This window comes from Hemiscyllium ocellatum, unplaced genomic scaffold, assembly GCF_020745735.1.
Source record: "Hemiscyllium ocellatum isolate sHemOce1 unplaced genomic scaffold, sHemOce1.pat.X.cur. scaffold_182_pat_ctg1, whole genome shotgun sequence".
NCBI lineage: Eukaryota > Metazoa > Chordata > Chondrichthyes > Orectolobiformes > Hemiscylliidae > Hemiscyllium > Hemiscyllium ocellatum.
In genome coordinates this window covers 282,263-302,130 of record NW_026867890.1, presented here as the reverse complement: position 1 = coordinate 302,130, position 19,868 = coordinate 282,263, and the positions used below count along the sequence as shown (strand labels likewise).

At 45.3% G+C, this 19,868-nt stretch overlaps 1 long non-coding RNA gene across 2 annotated transcripts in view; it reads right to left on the bottom strand.

The window, feature by feature from the left end:
* The window catches only part of LOC132810737 (uncharacterized), an 89,463-nt gene extending 74,597 nt beyond the window's left edge, over window positions 1-14,866 (bottom strand). The window contains exons 1-3 of one of the 2 annotated variants that reach the window (XR_009643060.1): window positions 14,762-14,866; window positions 9,635-9,741; window positions 7,134-7,219 (exon numbers count right to left, since the gene is read on the bottom strand). This is a non-coding gene — a long non-coding RNA (uncharacterized LOC132810737). Of the gene's footprint in view, window positions 1-7,133; window positions 7,220-9,634; window positions 9,742-14,761 lie in introns of those variants that run through there. The other variant, XR_009643061.1, reaches the window with a different exon arrangement.
* Between the last annotated feature and the right edge of the window lie 5,002 nt (window positions 14,867-19,868).

The window sequence follows — 19,868 nt, the reverse complement described above, 5'->3', positions numbered from 1 at the left end:
TCGGTGATACAAATATCTCAGCGAGGGACCCAACTATCACTTCCCTAGCTTCCCACAAAGTTCTGGGATTCACCTGATCATGTATCAGGGATTTATCAATCTTGATGCATTATACAAGTTCCAGTGCCTCATAACTTATATGGACACTTGTCAAGTTATCCCTATTTATTTCTCCAAACTCTCACTTCCATATCCTCCTTCAGTAAAAGCTGACATGAAATACGCAGATAGTATCTCTCCTGCCTCCTGCAGATCCATAGACAATTTTGTTGATCTTTGAGGGTCCCTATTCTCTGCCTGGTTACTCTTTTGTCCTTAGTGTATTTCTAGAATCTCTTTGGATTTTCCCCAAACCCATTTCACAAAGCTCTCTCGTCCCCTTTTTGCCCTCTTAGTTTCCCTCGAGTATACTCCTACTGCCCCTATATACCTCTAGGTATTCACACAAACCCAGCTGTCTGGACTTGCCATATCCCTCCTTCATTTTCTTGACCAGAGCCACAATTCCTCTTGACAGCAGCATTCCTTACACCTCCCAGCCTCGGCCTTAACAGGAACATACTGTCTATATACTCATTGTCGCAGGCCTATGGGGGCAATGGCAGATGAAGACAGAGAAACAATCAATCATTCTCAGTAAAGAGGCAGTGCTGGGAAAGATACCAGCCGAAAGGTAGATGGGTCTCCTGGCCGTGATGGAATGCATCCCCGGGGACTGTAAGGAATGGCAGTGGGTAAATAGCAAATACACTCGTGATAATTCACTAAAATTTGCTGACTCTGGGACGGTTCTAACAGATTGGAAAGCTGCAAATGTGATGCCAATATTTTAAAATGGACGTGTCAGCATAACTTCCGTAGTGGGGGAAATGTCTGATCTCTCAAGAAAGAAATAGTGAGCTATGTGGATAGAAATTGTCTCATCGAGCAGACACAGCATGGATTCATGAAAAGTGGACGACACTAAGATGAGTGGTAGAGCAATGTGTGCAGAGGCCACTGTCAGTCTGCACAGGGATACAGAGAGGTTAATTGAGTGGTTAAGGGTCTGGCAGATGGAGGACAATGTTGGGATATGTGAGGTCATCCATTTTGGTCGGACTAACAACAAACTGGATGATGAAATGGTGAAAACATGCAGCAGGCTGCTGTGCAGAGGGAGCTGGGTGTCCTTGTGTATGAATCACAGGAAGTTGGTTTGCAGGTACAGCAGGTAATTAAGGCAGTGAAGGGAATATTGTCCTTCATTGCTAGAGGGATGGTTATGCTGCAGCTGTACAGGGGGCTGGGGAGGCCACACCTGGAGTACTGTGTACAGGTTTTCGTCCCCTACTTCAGGAAGGATGTAATGGCGCTGGAGGGGTGCAGAGCAGGGTCACTAGTTTGAGTCTGGAGTTGAAAGGGTTGCCTTCTGAGCAGAGATTGACAAAACTGGCATGATCCTCATTGGAATTTAGAATAATGGGAGATTGTATAGGAAAAATATAAAATTATGAAAGGAGTAGATAAGATAGAAGCAGGGAGGTCATTTCCACTGTGGACTGGACAAACTATGGTGCATAGCGACAAAATAAGGGGGTATCAGATTTAGGACTGAGTTCAGGAGAAACTTCTTCAGCTAAAGGGTTGTGAATCTGTGGAATTCCCAGCTGATTGAAACAGTTGAGACTTTCATCTTGAATGTCTTTAGGTCAAAATGTAGATTTACGAACAGGAAAGGAATTAAAGGTTATGGGAGAGAGCAGTAAAGTGGAGCTGAGATCAGCCCTGATCTTATTGAATGGCAGAGCAGGCTGGAGGGGCCAGATGGCCTCCTCCTGCTCCTATTCCTTATGTTACGTTCCCACTTTTCAGCCGTCCCTTTACCTGGGAATAGCAAAGAAGTATTGAAAGATTTTATCTTGTTCAATCACAATGCACCTTTATCCAATTTAGAACAGCAACTTTTAGATCTGGTCTATTTTTTTTTGGAACTATTTTAAAACTATTATAATTATCAGAGAATCCAGACAGTGGGGAAGCAGGTCATTCAGCCCATCACATCCGCACTGACCCTCAGAGACTCCCATCCTACCCATGTAATGCTGCCTTTCCCATGGATAATCCACCCAACCTGCACATCCCTGAACACTGTGGGTAATTCAGCCTGGATAATCCACCCAACCTGCACATCCCTGAACACTGTGGGTAATTCAGCCTGGATAATCCACCCAACCTGCACATCCCTGAACACTGTGGGTAATTCAGCCTGGATAATCCACCTAACCTGCACATCCCTGAACACTGTGGGTAATTCAGCCTGGATAATCCACCTAACCTGCACATCTTTACATAGTGGGAGGAAACCAGAGCAATCAGATGAAACACACGCAGATATTAACAATAAGGTGATCAATCCTTTCTTATTTCCCAGTTCCGTCCAAATAATTTCACTGAACTTACTCCCATGAATATCGTCCCCAAGCACAACTCTAATGCTATCCCTAACCAAAAACACCACTCGTCCTCCTCTCTTGTCCCCCTTTCTATCCTTCCTATAGCATCTATACCCTGGAACATACAGCTGCCAGTCACATCCATCCCTGAGTCATATTTCTATAATACCGATGATATCCCAGTCCCATGTTCAAACCATAACCTGAGCTCATCTGCCTTCCCTGTCAGGCCTCTTGCATTGAAGTAAATGCAGTGTAACTGCTCGGTTCTACCGCGTTCTGCCTTGACTGTTTGATTTCTGAACTGTACCAGCCTCAGACTTACCTCCTTTCTCACTATCTCTTTAGGTTTACCCCCACTCCCTCACTGGTTGAATGCCTCCCGAGTAGTACTAGCAAATCTCCCTGCCTGGATATTAGTCACCTTCCAATTCAGGGACAATCCATCCTTCTTATTCAAGTCACTTCTACTCCAGAGGAGAATTCAATGACCAAAAGATGTGAATCCTTCTGCCCTACACCAGATCTTTAGCCAATCATTCATCTCCTCCATCCTGCTATTCCTACTCTCACTAGCATGTAGCATTGGGAGTAATTCAGATATTACGACCGAGTATCTACTTTTTTATATTCCAGGCTAATTTGCTATATTCTCTCATCAGGACCTATCTTTTTCTCTTCCTGTGTCATTGGTACCAATGTCCAATGACCTCCCACTGGTTATTCTACCCTTTAAAGAATATTCTGCCACCAATCTTTTCTGAACCTTTCAAGTTCCACAACATCCTTCTGATAGGTGGAGAACAGAATTGCACTCAATATTGTAAGAGTGGCCAAACCAATGTCCTGTACAGCCACAACATGACTGCCCAACTCCTGTACTCACTGCTCTGACCAATAATGTAAATCATACCAATCACCTTCACTATCCTATCCACCTGCGACTCTACTTTCAAGGAATTATGAACCTGCACTGTAAGGAAACTTTGCTCAGTAACACTCCCTCGGACCTGACCATTAAGTCTATCAGTCCTGCTAGGCTTTGCTTTTCCAAAAAGCAGCACCTCACATTTATCTAAATTAAACTCCATCTGCCACTCCTCAGCCCATTTCCCCATCTGATCAAGATCCCATTGAAACCTGAGTTACCCTTCTTCACTGCCCACTACACCTCCAATTTTGGTGTCACCTGGAAACTTACTAACAATACCTCCTATGTTCACATCCAAATCATTTATGTAAATGATGAGAAGTAGTGGACCCAGCACCGACCCTTGTGGCACTCCAGTGGTCACAGTCCTCCAGTCCGAAAAACAACCTTCTACCACCACCCTCTGTCTTCTACCTTTGAGGCAGTTCTATATTCCAAATGGCTAGTTCTCCTGGTATGGTGAGATCTCATCTTGCTAACTAGTCTTCCATGGCGAACCTTGTCGAACGCCTTACTGAAGTCCATATAGATCCCATCTACCGCTCTGCCCTCAAAAATCCACTTTTTACTTCTTCATAAAACAGCTCAGTCAAGTAAGTGACATGATTTCCCGCACACAAAGCCATGCTGACTATCCCTAATCAGTCCTTGCTTTTCCAAATACATGCAAATCCAGTCCCTCAGGGTTCCCTCCAACAACTTGTCTGGCACCAACATCAGGCTCACAGGTCTGTAGTTCCCGGGCTTGTCCAAACCGCCTTCATTAAACAGTATCATCATATTAACCAACCCCCAGTCTTCTGGCACCTCAGCTGTGACTATCGCTGATACAAAAATCTCAGCAAGGGGCCCAGCAATCACTTCCCTAGCTTCCTACAGAATTTTAGGACACACCTGATGAAATCCTGGGCATTTATCCACCTTTCTGCGTTCCAAGACATCCAGTACCACCTTCGCTGTAATATGGACATTTTTCAAGGTGTCACCATCGATTTCCAACATTCTATATCTTCCATATCCTTCTCCACAGTAAATGCTGATGCAAAATACTTGTTTAGTATCCCCTCCCCACCCCATCGCCTGCAGATCCACACACAGGCTGCCTTGCTGATCCTTGAGGAGCCCTATTCTGTCTCTAGTAACCCATTTGCTCTTAATGTATTTATAAAAACCCTTTGGATTGTCCTTACCCTATTCGCCAAAACTGTGTCCTGTCCCCTTTTTGCCTTACTGATTTTCCTCTTAAGTATACTTCTATTGCCTTTATACTAGAAGGATGTTCTGGATTGGAATAAATGCCAAATATTTCATCTTGATAAAAGGGCAGGACTTACACTGATCGGGCCTTGCATAGTGATATAGAACAAAGAGACCTCGGGGTTCAGATCTTTGCAGTTTATGTCACATGTAGACAGGGTTGTTCAGAAGATGTATAGCACACTTGCCTTCATTGCTCACACCTTTGAGTATAGGAGTTGGGACATTACATTGAGGTTGTACAGGATGTTGGTGAGGCCTCTTCTGGAATACTGTGCTCAGTTCAGGTTGTGCTGTTATAGGACAGATGTTATTAAGTCGGAGCGGGTTCAGAAGAGATTTACCAGGATGTTGATGGGAATGGATGCTTTCGGTTATAAGGAGAGGCTAGGTAGGCTGGGACTTCTTTCACTGGGGTGTAGGAGGCTGAGGGGTGACCTTATTGGAGGTTTATAAAATCCTGAAGAGTATAGGTAATGTGAACAGCAGGTGCCCTTTCCAGGAGGGGGCGCGATTCAAGAGTGGGTGAGAAAAGGAAGACCCTAAAAAGACGTTCCGGATTTTACTTTTTGTTTTTGTACAGAGAGTGATTCACATGTGGAATAAACTAGCAGAGGACGTGGTAGCTGTGAATACAATTACAATTTAAGGGTGGCACAGTGGCTCAATGGTTAGCACTGCTGCCAGGGACACAGGTTCAATTCCTGCATTGGGTGGCTGTCCATGCGGAGTTTGGATATGCTTCCCCGTGTCAGCGTGAGTTCCTCCAGGTGCTCCCGTTTCTTCCCACAAGCCACAGATGTACAGGGTAGGTGAACTGGCAGTCCTCAATTGCCCATAGTGTTCAGGGATGATTGGGTTTAGTGAATTAGTAAGGGGTAAATGTAGAGTAAAACGGTAGGGGAATGGGATTCTAAGAGGAAAAAGCATTTGGACCTGTATATCGATAGGGAATGCTTGGATGGATTTGGACTAAGTGGAGGTAGATGCGATTAGTTCAGTTCGAATTTATGGTTGACACGGACTGGTTGGAACACAGGGTGTGTGTCAGTGCTGTATAACGTTCTGGCTCTATCGCTCGTTATCTCTGTAAATTCCTCTATGCTCGGAACTCTCCGTCAATGCCACCTCATCCAGTCTTACAACTCTTCCTTATCTCGATAATTCCTCTCCAGCCTCAAAACTCAAAAAAGTCTATCAGAAATATCTCTATCTCTGTAACATCCTCAATCCTCAGAATCCTCTCCAACTTTCATCTCCTCCAGCTTCATTACTCTCCCTATCTCTAATCCCCTCCAGTCTCTCAAAGCTCTGCTATATGTGCCTTTTTTATTTCCAGCCTTCAGGATTCCCAATGTTTATTTCTCACTTGATGACGGCCCTTTCCGATTCTGTGCTGAGCTTCTGAATTCTTCCTTAAACCTCTCAATCTCCTTTTCCTCCCAAAACATCGGCCAATCATCTGTCATCTACTCTAGTATCACCCTTTCTGACCTGAAGTCCAATGGAGCTTGTCATATTCCTATAATAAACATCTTAGCGGTCTACAGAACAGAAAAAGGCTCTGGTAGTACATCGGGTCTGTGACAAAGAAAACTACCACCTAACTGTCCTCATCTATTTTCCAATAATTGTGGAAAAGTCTCATCTATCATGGCATTGCAAGTGCACACTAAATACATCTCAAATGCTACCGGGATTTCTGTGTCTCCCACCCTTACAGACAGTGAGGTTTAATGCAACTGTTGCTCTATGATGACATCACCCACAGGAACACAGAGCAGCTGGGTCTGTGCAAACCAGAGATCACCCACACATTGGGAAGGATGGCAGGGTCCCTGAGAGGGGGCACAGGAGATTTACCAGGATGGTACAAGGAATGGGGGATTTTAGTTGCAGAGACATGGGTGTTGTTAATACATATCAAGAATATCCATCTACAATAGATGGACTCTTGTTCTCAACCTCTCCCCTTGCCTGGGCTGTGGTAACCTTCAGGTTAAACCCACCACCAGACATTTCTCCCTAATGAGACAGCAGCCCTATGGTCTGGTCAGACAATGCTGACTACCTTTTACACAGTGATGCCACTGTACCCTGGGGATGGGGAGAGGGAACGCTGAAGGTGGTGGATGGGACACCACTCAGGCACAGTGCTTTGTCCTGGAGGATGTTCACTTTAATATTGTTGGTGTCTGCACTGATGCAGGCAAGTGGAGAATGTTCCAACACAATCCTGATGTGTGCCTTATAGGGAGCAAACAGACATTGGGGAATCAGGGGTTTGGGGAAACAGATTGTTCTCCTTGTAGCAGAGGAAATTGCGGGTGCCCTGTGACAGAGGGGTTTACAGATTTAGAATAATCCACCTTACACTCATGAGTTCATCAGAAAAGGATTACAGGACACATATTGAAGACTTTGGGGAGATCTACTGAGAGTGTGGGGTGATTCAAAAGAGGACATTTATGCAGCAAATGGGAATGAGCTGGAATACAATACTCATACACAATGTGAATATCCAGCTCCTGATGAATTGAGTAATTTTGTCACAGTTTGGCGTTACAATTACTGAGATTACCATCTGAATGTCCACCTGTAATACACGTTTATAAAACTGTCACTGTCAGTTCATTTAAGAAACTCTCACCACCCCCTCCTCCTGGCCCAGGATGACTGGACACATTACCCCTTGTGGGGGTCAGCAGTTAGTTCAGGGGGAAATCTGTATGGGTTTCTGTGAGTTTCCACACTGGGTCTTCATGTGACTGAACAGGGCAGATCTTTGACACATGGGACACAATGTTTCAAGAGTCAGTGCGATGTGGAGAGCAGGATGTGTGCTTCCTTTTCTTTCCTTCCGTGCTGCTGCTGTGCCTCATCAATTAGACAGGGGGGGTGAAAGGCTCATGCAGCTCGATGGGCAAGTTGTCTCCATTCTGACCCATGAGCAGCAAGCTCCTCCCAGTCATTCCAAAGAGTCTCTCTGAAAAGGTAACAACTGCTTCCCACTGCCCAGTGCTCCCAGGAAATGTTTAGAAGAATGAGCGGGGAAATCTCTGAGAAAAGGCAGAACGGTAAAGTTCCAAAAGGATTATAAACAGTTTACAGAGAGGGATTCATTGGAGAAGTGGGCAACAAGTTAGCAAATGGAGCATAATTTGGGAAATTGTGAAGTTGCTCATTTTGGAGGAGATAATAAAAGAACAGAGTGCTATGTAAATGGTGGAAACTGTCGAAAGCTGCACCACAAAGGGACCAGGGGTAATTGCGTAGGAAACACAGTTATAACAGGGAATCTGGATGGGGAATGGAACGTTGTTTCTTATTACAAGGAGTTTTCAGTGTAAGTGTTTGGAGTATATACCTGAGAGTAACTTTACAAAGTGCGAGTGAGACCACATCTGGAGTAATGACAGAAGTTTTGGTCCCTTTATTTAAGGGAATACATAATTTCATCTGAGGCATTTCAGAAAAGATTAACTGGGATGATCCCTGGCTTGAAGGGATTATCTTTTAAGAAAAGGCTGAAAATGTTGGGACTCTACTCACTGGATTTGGGAAGAATGAGAGGTGATCTCATTGTAACATGCAGGATTCTTAAGGAGTTTGACAGGGTAAATACTGAGAGGATGTTTCCCATCATGAGGGATCTGGAATCAGATACTCGGATAGTCACGGAATCAAGGGTTCTGTTTTAGATTCGTCAAGTTTAAGGCAACATCAACACGGGTCAGGGGTTTCAGTAGCAATGGAGCTGGGGTGAAGGGGGGGGGGGAAGCAACGTTTTAGAGATTGGAATTCCTGGTGTTTGTGATTGTGTAGATACCTGATCAGAAGGTCACCTTGGGGTTACAGATATGAGAGCAATATTGTGAAGAGTGTAGTTCTGCCTCAGACAGTTCCCAGGGAGAGGGAGGGGCTCAGCAGTAAGGGAAAGGAATTTGTAATAGCAACTGAAGGCAATGGGTTTAACCATTTCAATGTTCCGTTGCAGGAAATTGCAGCCAATCGCGTAGTGGGAGTGTGATGAGCAGTTTGATAACTGAGTAATGGAGAGGGATGATGGGGAGGGAGAGCTAGGCATTGTCAGTGTACATGTGAACCCTCAGACGGTGCTTTTGGACGATGTCACCTCCTGACAGTATGTGGGTGAGAAACAGGAGGGACCAAGAATCGATCCTTGAGGGACACCACATACAAGGAATTTAGAAAGGAATGGGAGAGTGGGGATGGAGTAGGTTTTTCCAACAACGGTGAGGTCAAAATATTACTTCGTAGCAGAATGGGAGAGAAGGACATAACCAGAAAAGACAGACAGACAGAACAAGGAACAATACCTGTGATTTGGTGAGGGGAGGGAGGTGGAGGTGATGTGGAGGAAGAGCCCAACTCCAAAAACACACTTTCTTCATTGGTGACATCACCCAACTCCACCATAGTCTCAGCTCATTTACTGAATGCAGGGATGGACGAGTATTTATCTCCAGACTTAATTATCCAAACACTCTTGGCCAGCCTCCCACATTCAACTTACATGTAATCTCAAGAGTATCTTAAACCCTCCTGCCCAAGTGCTCACTTGTACCAAAACTAGTTGATCCATCGAAAGGCTCCTATTTACAGGCAACAATTTAAAATTCTCACCCTGTGAACATCCCTGTCTCCCTGCACCACACACCCTGCAAGACCTTGACAACTCATTTGTGTTTATTCATTGCTTCACCTGTCTGGCTGTTTCTACTGTTGCCAAGGCAACACTGTCTGGAATTCCCACCTGAACCCTCTCAGACCTGCTTTCCTCTTTTAAGGTGTTCTCGTAAACCTGCTCATTTGGCAATGCTTTTGATCACTTGACCTAGTATCTCAATCTGTGGCCTTATGCCAGAATTTTCCAATAGTATTTCTGCGAAATTATAAACATGATTAAAAAAAACAAACTGTTGCTGATTTGCACATACATTGTCAACTCTTCAATATTGCTGAGTGAATAATCTATAACAGCTCTTACCCAACCACATTGTGGGAGCACCTTCACCACATGAACTGCAGCTGGACAGGGAAATCAAACATCACCCTCTCCACAGGCAATGGGGCTTTGGCACTGATCACTGGTATCTGTGGAGGGAGAAACACAGTTGCTATTTCAGGGAGTGCAAAATGCATTATAAGGAGGGAAAATGGGGCAGAATTTGGGATTTTCAAATTTGTGATTCACAATGTGCACTAAGTTCTGTAAAACCTCTCATGCCATACCATGAAAATTTCCTTCTCTTTCTGGTCTATGTCTTTCCTTTCCCCTGCCCTGCACCTTCACACATTCCAATGCCTTGGCCACAACAACACTGTGCTGCCAGTGAAGTTTATCACATGGTTGAGTATTGTCCCACCCCTCATTCACTCCGATTGGTTGAAGGACCAACTGGCACATCCTGGTCCTCCAGCCTCGTCCCCCCGCTCTTATTGGTCCTGCGCTGACATCAATAATCCGAGGCCCATTGTGGGCTGGAGCATGCTCAGTGCTTCCTGCTTTTGCTGTTGTTCATCAGGTATAAGAGAGAGAGAGGGCTCATCCCTGTTTCTCCTGATGTCAGACAATAACAGCAACTACCTGCATTGTATGGAGCCTTTCACGTTGACAAATCTCCTAAAATGCTTCACGAATGATGGAAACATTGATTAAAGAGAACGATTTTTAGATACATCTTTAAGGCGGACAGAGGGGGTGAGGGAGGATATTCCAAAGGCTTGTGTTCTCGGCAGCTCCAATCGTGCAGTGATATAGGTGGACAACAGCTTACAATGGAGACAGTTAGTGGCTAACCACAGGTTAACAACCTCATGTCGTAGACACCTCATGTCACAGCCTGTCATTACACACTATCTATGGTTAGCCACTAATAGTGTCCATTAACAGCTAATCAACCTCCCCCAGTCAGATCGTTATCCACTCCTTTATCCAACCGCTCTTCTCACTCTATCCCCACCTCTACTCCTTTCATCTTGCCCCCATCCCCCCACACTATCTTCTGCACATAAACGGACTTTTTTTTTCTCAGCAACATCAGCTGTGAGGCAGGGACACCGGATCTGAAACGTTAACTCTGATTTCTCGTCACAGATACTGCCAGACCTGCTGAGCTTCTCCAGAACCTCCTGGTTGTTGTTTCTGATTTACATCTTCCGCAGTTCTTTTGGTTTTAATTTACCGGGAGTTTGTAATTCAGGTCCAACAGCCTCTGTCCCAGTCTCTGCTGTCTCTCCCACCCCCACCCAGTGACACTGTATCTGCACAGCTCATGGACAGGTGTCGTCTTGCTGGCCACACCCCTCATTCACTCCCATTGGCTGCAGGACCACACAGCCTCTCCTCCTATTGGTCTGGAGCTGCCGTTAATCAAGCCGGCGCCGATTGAGAGGTGAGCTCCTCCCTCTCTCTGCTCTGGGATGAGCTTCATCATTCACAGTGAATGAGGCAGTATCACAGAGCACAGGGGCTGGGGGCTATTCAGCCCATTGGAGCCGTCCTCTCTCCCTCTGTAGATGGTGCAAATCTGTCCCAACTACCCCCAAATCTTTCCTTAAAAAGTAAAATTCCAAGTCTGTTTCAAAATACCTGCTGAATCTGTGTCGTTCAGACTGTTCCAGATGCTCAGAACTTACTGAGTAAAATAGTGTTCACATTTTCACCTTGTATTATTTGCCAATTACTTGAACGTAGTTACTAAAAATTGTGACAGGGTTAACAATTCCTCTCTCTCTTTGCAAATTCAAGACCTTGGAACAAAATCGGCACCAGGTCAAAATCACTGCTTCACCTTCTCAGCTCCAAGGATAATTATCTGTGCTTCAGCTAGCTCTGCACAAAAGAGAGGAATGCATCTTAATTTATTAAGATCAAAGAAACAGACCTCCGGTCCAATTCGTCTGTGCCAACAAGGAATCCTAAACTAATGAATTCCCATTTACCATCTATTGGCCTGTATCCATCAAAACCCTTCCTATTCATGTCCCCAATTGGAAGCCTTTTAAATGTTGGGATTTTATCAGCCTCCACTACTTCATCTGGTAGCCCCTCCCATACACACACCACACTCAGCTTGAAAATGTTGCCAGTTCGATCCCTTTTAAATCTTTGCCCTCTCAACTTAAACCCATGTGCTCTAGTTTTGGACCCACCTAACCTGAGGAAAAAGGATGCCAGCTGCTCACCTTATCCACGCGCCTCGTGATTTTATAAATCTCAATGAAGTCACCTCTCAGTCTTTGACTCTCCAGAGAAAATAGCCCCAGCCTATTCAGCCCCTCCCTGTAGCCCAAATCCTCCAATCCTGGTAACGTTTTTGTAAATCTTGTCCAAACCTTTTCAAATTTCACAACATCCTTCCCAGAACAGGGAAATTCAAACTGAAAACAGAATTCCAGAAGTGGCTTAATCAACGTCCTGTCCAGCCACAATATGACGTCCCAGCTTCTGTATTCAATGCATTGACCATTAACGGAGAGCGTTAATGGAGTCCCATTTGCCAGCGGTTCACCCTTATCCCTCTAAAACCTCCCTCTTCAAGTACCCAGTCAGACGCCTTTTAAATGCTGCAATTGTACTAGCCTCCACCCCTTCCTCTGGCAGCTCATTCCATACTTGCAATGCCCTCAACATGAACACGATGCCCCTTAAATCCCCTTTAAATCTTTTCCCTCTCACCTTAAGCCTGTACCCTCTCGTTTTGGAGCCACCGAACATGGGAAAAAGTCCCTGACTGCTCACCTTATCCATGCCATTCATGACTTTATAAGATCACCTCTCAACCTCCAAATCTCCAGGGAAAATAGTCCCAGCCTATTCAGCCTTTCCCAATAGTTCAAATCGTCCAACCCCAGGAAAGTCCTTGCAAATGTTTTCTGAACCCTTTCAAGTTTCTCAACAATATTCCAAGAACAGGGAGATTGGAACTGAAAACAGAATTCCAGAAGGGCCTTCATCAGTGCCCTGTCCAGCCACAATATGACGTCACAACAGCTGCATTCATTGCATTGACCAATAACGGGGAGCGTACCAAATGCTGCATTCACTCCCCTGCCTACCTGTGACTCTACTTTCAGGGAACTATGAACCTGCACTCCAAGGTCCCATTGTTCAGCAATGTTCCCCAGGACTTTACCATTAAGTGCATAAGTCCTGCCCTGATTTGCCTTTCCAAAATATAACAGCTCACATTTATCTAATTTGAACTCAGTCTGCAATTCCTTGCTCCAATGGCCCATCTGATCAAGATCCTGTTGTATTCTGAACTAACCTTCTTCACTGTCCACTACACCTCCAATTTTGGTGTCTTCTGTAAACCTACTGACCATATCTCATATATTCACATCCAAGTCATTTATTTAAGGGCCCAATATCCATCCCTGCAGCACACTGCTGCTCACAGGCCTCCAGTCCGCAAAGCAACCCTCAATCATCATCCTCTGTCTCCAACATTCAAGGTAGTTTTGTAATGGCTTGCTCTCCCTGCATTCCATGTGATCTAACCCTGCTAACCAGTCTGCTTTGTGGAACCTTGTTGAATGTCCATATAAACAACAATCACCGCCTGGCTTAATCAATTTTCTTTGTCACTTCAAAACACTCACTCAAGTTAGTGAGACCCAATTGTGCATGTACAAAGCCACATTGACTCTCCCTGATCATTCCTTACCTTTCCAAATAGATGGATATCCTGTCCATTCGAACAACTTGCCTGCCACTGACTTCAGGCTCACTGTTCTCTTGTTCCATGGCCCCTCCTTACCACTTTTTTAAAAATAATGGCACCTCACCTGTCACTATCAACGATACAAATATCACAGGAGAGGCTCAACAATCACTTCCCTAGATTTCCAGAAAGTTCCAGGATACACCTGATCAGGTTCCAGAGCTTTATCCACCGTGATGCGATTTAAGACATCCAGTCCCACCTCCTCTGAAACATGGACACTTTTCAAGTTATCACTGTTTATTTCTCCAAACTCTCGAGCTTCCATATACTTCTCCAGTAAAAATGATGTGAAATATTTGCATATCTTTCGCACCCCCTGTGGTTCCACAGACAGCCTTGTTGACCTTTAAGGGGTCCTATTCTCTGGTCCAGTTAATCTTTTGTCTGTGATATATTCGTTTAATCTCTTTGGATTCTATTCCAGGACATCCCAGAAAGGCCTACTTCAAGGACCGTAACTTCCCTCCGACTTGATCAACAATGCCCTCCAACACATACATTCCACTTCCCGCACCTCCACCTTTACCCCACCCCTCCAGCCACAATAAAGAATACAGCCCTGCGGTCTTCATCTTCCACCCCACTAATCTCCAGATACAGCGCATTAACCTCTTATTTCTGCTACCTAAAGTCAGACCCCACCATAGACATATATCCCTCCCCACCGCTATCTGCGTTCCACAGAGACCATTCCCTCTGCACCTCCCTTGTTAGGTCCACACCCTCCCACCAACACATGCTCCACACCTTTGACCTTCCCTTACCGCCACGGGAAATGTAAAACGTTCAGCCACACGTCACTGAGCTCTGTCCAGGACCTCAAAACGATCTTTTCACATCAGGCAGAGATTTGCCTGCACATACCAAAATCTCATATACTGCATCTGGACACTATGGGAAATTTAACATGGTTCATCCAACTAACCTACACATCTTTGGACTGTAGGAGTAAATTTGAATATCCGAAGGAAACCCTCACAAACACTGGGGAGAATGTGCCAACTCCAACACAGACAGTTCCCTGAGGCTGGTATCAAACCCAGGTCTCTGTTGCTGAGGAAGCAGCACTAACCACTGAGCCACAATACTGTGGGATCTTTGGTGCTGATGTGCTGCCCCACTGATAACTCAGTCACTCACCCTGCCTCATTTCCTAAGAGGCAGTGATGATGGAGTGAAATTATCACTAGACAGTTAATCCAGAGACCCAGATAACGTTCTGGGGACCTGGGTTTGAATCCCATCACGGCAGATTTTGGAAAGTGAATTCAATAAATATCTGGAAAAAGTAATCTAGTGACGACAAGGAATCCATTGTCAATTGTTGAAAAAACCCATGTGGTTCACTCATGACCTTTAGGGAAGGAAAATGCCATCCTTACCTGGTCTGGTCTGCATGGGACTCCAGACCTATAGCAACGTGGTTGATTCTTAACTGCCCACTGGGTAAACGCAGCAATAAATGCTGGCCGAGCCAGTGATAGCCTCATCCTGTGAATGAATAAAGGAAACAGGTCAGGTTTTGTTCCTTCTCTAGTAGGTACATCCTACAAACTCAATCAGAAATGTTCTCGTACACACTGAACAAATACATTTCCATCCAAGCCCTTAACACTACAGCACTCCGAGGCCATGTTGGTAAAGTTAAAACCCCTTATCATTGCAACTATATTTTTACAGATAACTGAGGTCTGCCGGTAAAATTGTGTCTCAATTCCCCGCTGACTATTGGGAGAGAGTCTATAATACAATCCCAGTAAGATGGTCATCCCTTTCTTATTTCTCAGTACCAACCAAATAACTTGCCTGGATGTACTCCCAGGAATATCCTCCCAAAGCCCAGCTATAATGTTATCTCTAATCAAAAACACCTCTCCCCCTGCTCTGTTGTCCCCTTGCTATAGCATCTATACCCTGGAACATTAAGCTGCTAGTCCTATCCATCCCTGAGTGCTGCCTCTGTAATTGCTGTAATATCCCAGTGCCATGTTCAAAACCATACCCTGAGCCCACCTGCCTGATCTGTCAGGTCTCTTGCACTGAAATAAATGCAGTGTAACTGGTCCGTCGCACCTCATTCTGTAGCTTGCTCTTGCCTGCCTTGACAGTCTGATCTGGTGAACAGTACCAGCCTCAGACTCACCTCTTTTCTCACTATCTCTTTAGGATTACCCCGACTCCCTCACTGGTTTAATGCCTCCCGAGTGGCACTAGCAAATCTCCCTGCTCCTCAGGACCCCATGCTTTCCCCTTCCTATGTCATTGGTACCAATGTACAATGTCCTCCCACTGGTTATTTTCCCCTTTGAGAATGTTCTGCTCCCTCTGAGAGATATCCTTGACACTGGCACCAGGGCAGCACCACCCCATTCTGATCTCTCACTGTCAGCTGCAGAAACGGCAGACTGTGCCCCTGACGAGAGAGTCCTCTATCACCATCGATCGTGTGGAACTGGATACACCTCACATTATGTTAGAAGCCAGTCTCAGTACCAGTAACTTGGCTGTCAGTGTTACTTTCCCCTGAAAGTCTATTACAACCTACATTTTCCAAAACAGTACACTTGTCTGAGATGGGGATAGCCACAGGAGACTCCTGCAGTACCTACCTACCCCTCCTAGCTTTTCTGGAGGTAACCCACCTACCTGACTGTATCTGCAGTATCCTGAGACTGCCGCCTATCACACTCCCCGGCTCCTGTCAATTCCTCACTGCCTTTAATCACTCCTCCACCAATCCATGTGATCCAATAGGATTTGCAATCACACTTCTTGCAGACAAATCATCAGGTTCATTGAAACTCTCCCTAATCTTCCGCACCCGACAGGAACAGTAGGCCACTCTACAACAGGCCATCTCTCCGCCTTAACAACCTACAGACCAAGACAAAGGCACACAGTCTTACTGCTCAAAAAATACTGCCCGAGAATAACTTAATGCTTACGTTTTATATCTTAAACTTTCAATCAAGAGACCGTAAGACATTAAAAAGAAATCCTCACCTTACTCACTACTGTAGATTTAATAAAATAAAACAGACTAAGATTGATGTTTGAAGAGACTGAAACTCACTGAGCTGATCCCTGGCTCTGAGTACTTCCAAGGGTGAGGTCTCTCTGAGGGCAGCTGTGAAATGTCACTGTTTCTCTTCTCTGTCCACTCCATTTCCAGAGAGGTTTTTAACTTCACAGCAAGTCAGCTCAGAGAGGTCACTGCTTGGTTTTATTCACTGGGGGTTCCCTTTGCTGCCCAGACCAGTATTTATTGGCCACCTTTACTTGTCTTGGAGAAACTGGTGGTTAACCGCCTCCCTGAAATGCTGCAGTCCATGTACACCACAGTGATGTTTGGACAACAGTCCCCCTCTGGCCCCACAACCCTCCCTGTTTCTGTAATCCCTCTCTGGCTTCATACATGTCGGGACATTAGATTTTTATTTGGATTCATTTTTGTTTGGTAAACCCCAAACAAAAGTGAAATATTTCACCCCCAAACAAATTTCTGTTGACTGACCCTTTGGAGAGGCTGACACATGGACATTGCAGTATTTTATCTCACATTGTACACGTAGAATGATGGAACTCTCTTTTAAACATTGCTAATAAGGGAGGCAATGGCTTAATGGTATTCCTGCAAGATGAGTGACATGTGCAATGTTCCAAGAATTAGGTTTAGAATCCCAACATGGCAGCATCGGTATCCAATACAATCCCGAATGAAAAGGCGAATGATGACCATGAAACTATTGCCGATTGTTAGAAAACCCATCTGGTTCACTCATGTCCTGTAGGGAAGGAAACGGTCATCCTCACCTGGTCTGGCCTACATGTGACTCCAGACCCACAGCAATGTGGTTAACTCTCAACTGCCCACAGGAAAAATACATTAAAAACTGTTAACAAATACTTCGCAGGTTTCACTTAAAAACTGGCTGTTCCCATTGGGACCATGTGAATTTCTGAACGGCCTGAACTAAAACTGAGTTTTAGTTTCATCTTCTCCCTGTCTCACATCAGTCTGTTTACACCCAACTCCAAAACACACTCATTGAGCCAAGCAGCCCTCACAGTGCAGTCCTGTCATTTTCACTGTCTGCTCACACCTACACTGCCCTCAGCCTCCTGTACTGTTCCAACGCATCTCAATGGGTGTTCAGGGACAGCATCTTATCTTTTGATTCAGCCCTTTGTAACCCCAGAGTCAACATGGACGTCACCAGTTTCTGAATGAACAGACAGTTGTCAGAAGGTGGAACATTCCACTTGAAAAGGTACTGGAATTTGAGTCCAAAAGGACTTTTAATGGGAAGTTTGCAGTTAATTGAAAATATGACGCTTACAGCTTAACATCATGAAGTGGGTGATTGGGTCTAAATCTGAGAGTTCTTACAAAGCGATGAGGTGTAATTTGGATAAATCTGTGCTCCCTCTCAGGCCAATATCTCCTTCCTCAGCTGCAGGGCTCAGAACAGAGCACACACCCAAAGGGTGATCCAACCACGAATTTGTACATCTTTCTGCTAAACAAAAATATTGGAGATATTTTCCCACAAACAGAACTGACAAACCTTTCTCCGTCCAGTCAAATGCAAATGATATTCAGATCCCGATGACTCCATTGACTGTAAAAACTTGCTTTTGAGTTCCTAGCCTCAATTATTCTGATTTAATATCCTATGAAACGAATTCACAAAACAAAACTCACAGTCAGTGCAGGTAGAATATAAATACATACTTTTCTCTTGGTATGTGCTTGATGTGTAAATGCCTCTCTTCAAATCACACACCCCCTCATCCTTGGAAGAGGACATGTCCATGCCCCTCACTGTACCTTGCCCCCAATAAAGATGGAGCCCATGTCCCAGGACCTATCACCGCCTGAGGGCCGCAGCCATTTTCCCATCTGCTGCAAACGCGGGAAAGAGTTTCTAATTCAGACTTACCGCACAGAGTGTAATTAAAACTTCGCAGTCTAAAGTGACTCATTATCTCCCTGTCTCCGAGGCCACTCTCCCCTTCCCTGTTTGCCTGTCCCACACTCACCAACGGCTGAGTCACGTGGCACTGCATCGGCGGAGTAACTAGTGACGTGTCATCCCACTGGCCACGCCCCTCATTCACTCCCGTTGTTTGGATGACCATCTTTATCACTTGGTCCACCAGTCCCACCCCCCTTTTCCTATTGGTCCGAAGCTGCCATCAATCAGCTGGACCCCATTGTGAGGTCAGTGGTGGGATCCTCCCCCTGCCTGAATCAAACCCGGAAGGTGGATGGATGGTGTCAATCAGGAACAACAAGCAGGAGGTGCTGGGAAAGCTCAGCAGGTCTGGCAGCATCTGAGAACAGGAATCTGTCCAGTGGCCCTTCCTCAGAACCGATGGGAGCTGGGAAAATTAGAATCCTGAGTGTGGAAACAGGCCATTCGGCCCAAAAAGTCCACAGCGTCCCTCCGAATGGTATCCCACCCAGATCCATTCCCCTACCCTATTACTGTATATTTCTCCTGACTAATGCACCTAACCTACACATCCCTGAGCATTATGGGAAATTTAGCTTGGCCAATTCAACTAACCTGCAGATCTTTGTACTGCAGGAGATAGGGGTTAAAGAGTAAATAAGAGGCAGGGACAGAACCCAGAGAGAGACCGGAACATTTGGAAAGACAAAGGAGTGGATTATGACCTGGCTGGGAGGGTGCGTAGCTGTTAATGGAGAGGACAGGAACCTGTGTCTGGCAGCATCTCAGTGGAGGTGGCGGAAATGGCGACTGATGATCGACGTTCTGCTGCAAAAACACAGCCCGAGCTTCCAGCTGCCTGTCACTATAACACACGAGCCTGTGTGGAATGAACTTCCAGAGAAAGTGGTAGCTGTGAATACAATGACAATATTTAAAATACATTCAGATACGTACATAAATAGGAAATATTTGGATGGATGTGGACTAAGCGGAGGCAGATACAATTAGTTCAGTTTGGAATTATGTTTGGCATGGACTGGTTGGATCACAGGGCCTGTTTCCTTGCTGTATAACATTATGACTAATCCTCACTAACTCTAAATTCCGCCATTCACAAATCTCCTGATCACTGTCACCTCATCCAGCTTCACAACTCTTCCTTATTTATATAATTCCTCACCAGCCACAGAACGCTCTCTATCTCATGTCCTCCAGTTTCTCAAATCTCTGCGATATGTGCCTTTCTTTAGTTCCAGCCTTGAGGATGCCCTCATTCACTCAGATTGGTTGGAGGACAAACTGGTATGATCTGGTCCTCCAGTACTGCCCTCTGCCCCCTATTGGGCTGTGCTGACATCAAGCATTCAGGGCCCATTGTGAGGGGAGTGGTGGGATCCTCCCTCTCTCTGCCCTCGAATGAGCTTCAACATTCACAGTCAATGGGCAGTATCACAGAGCACAGGGGCTGGGGGCTATTCAGCCCATTTGGGCTGTACTCTCTCCCTCTGGAGATGCTGCAAATCTGTTC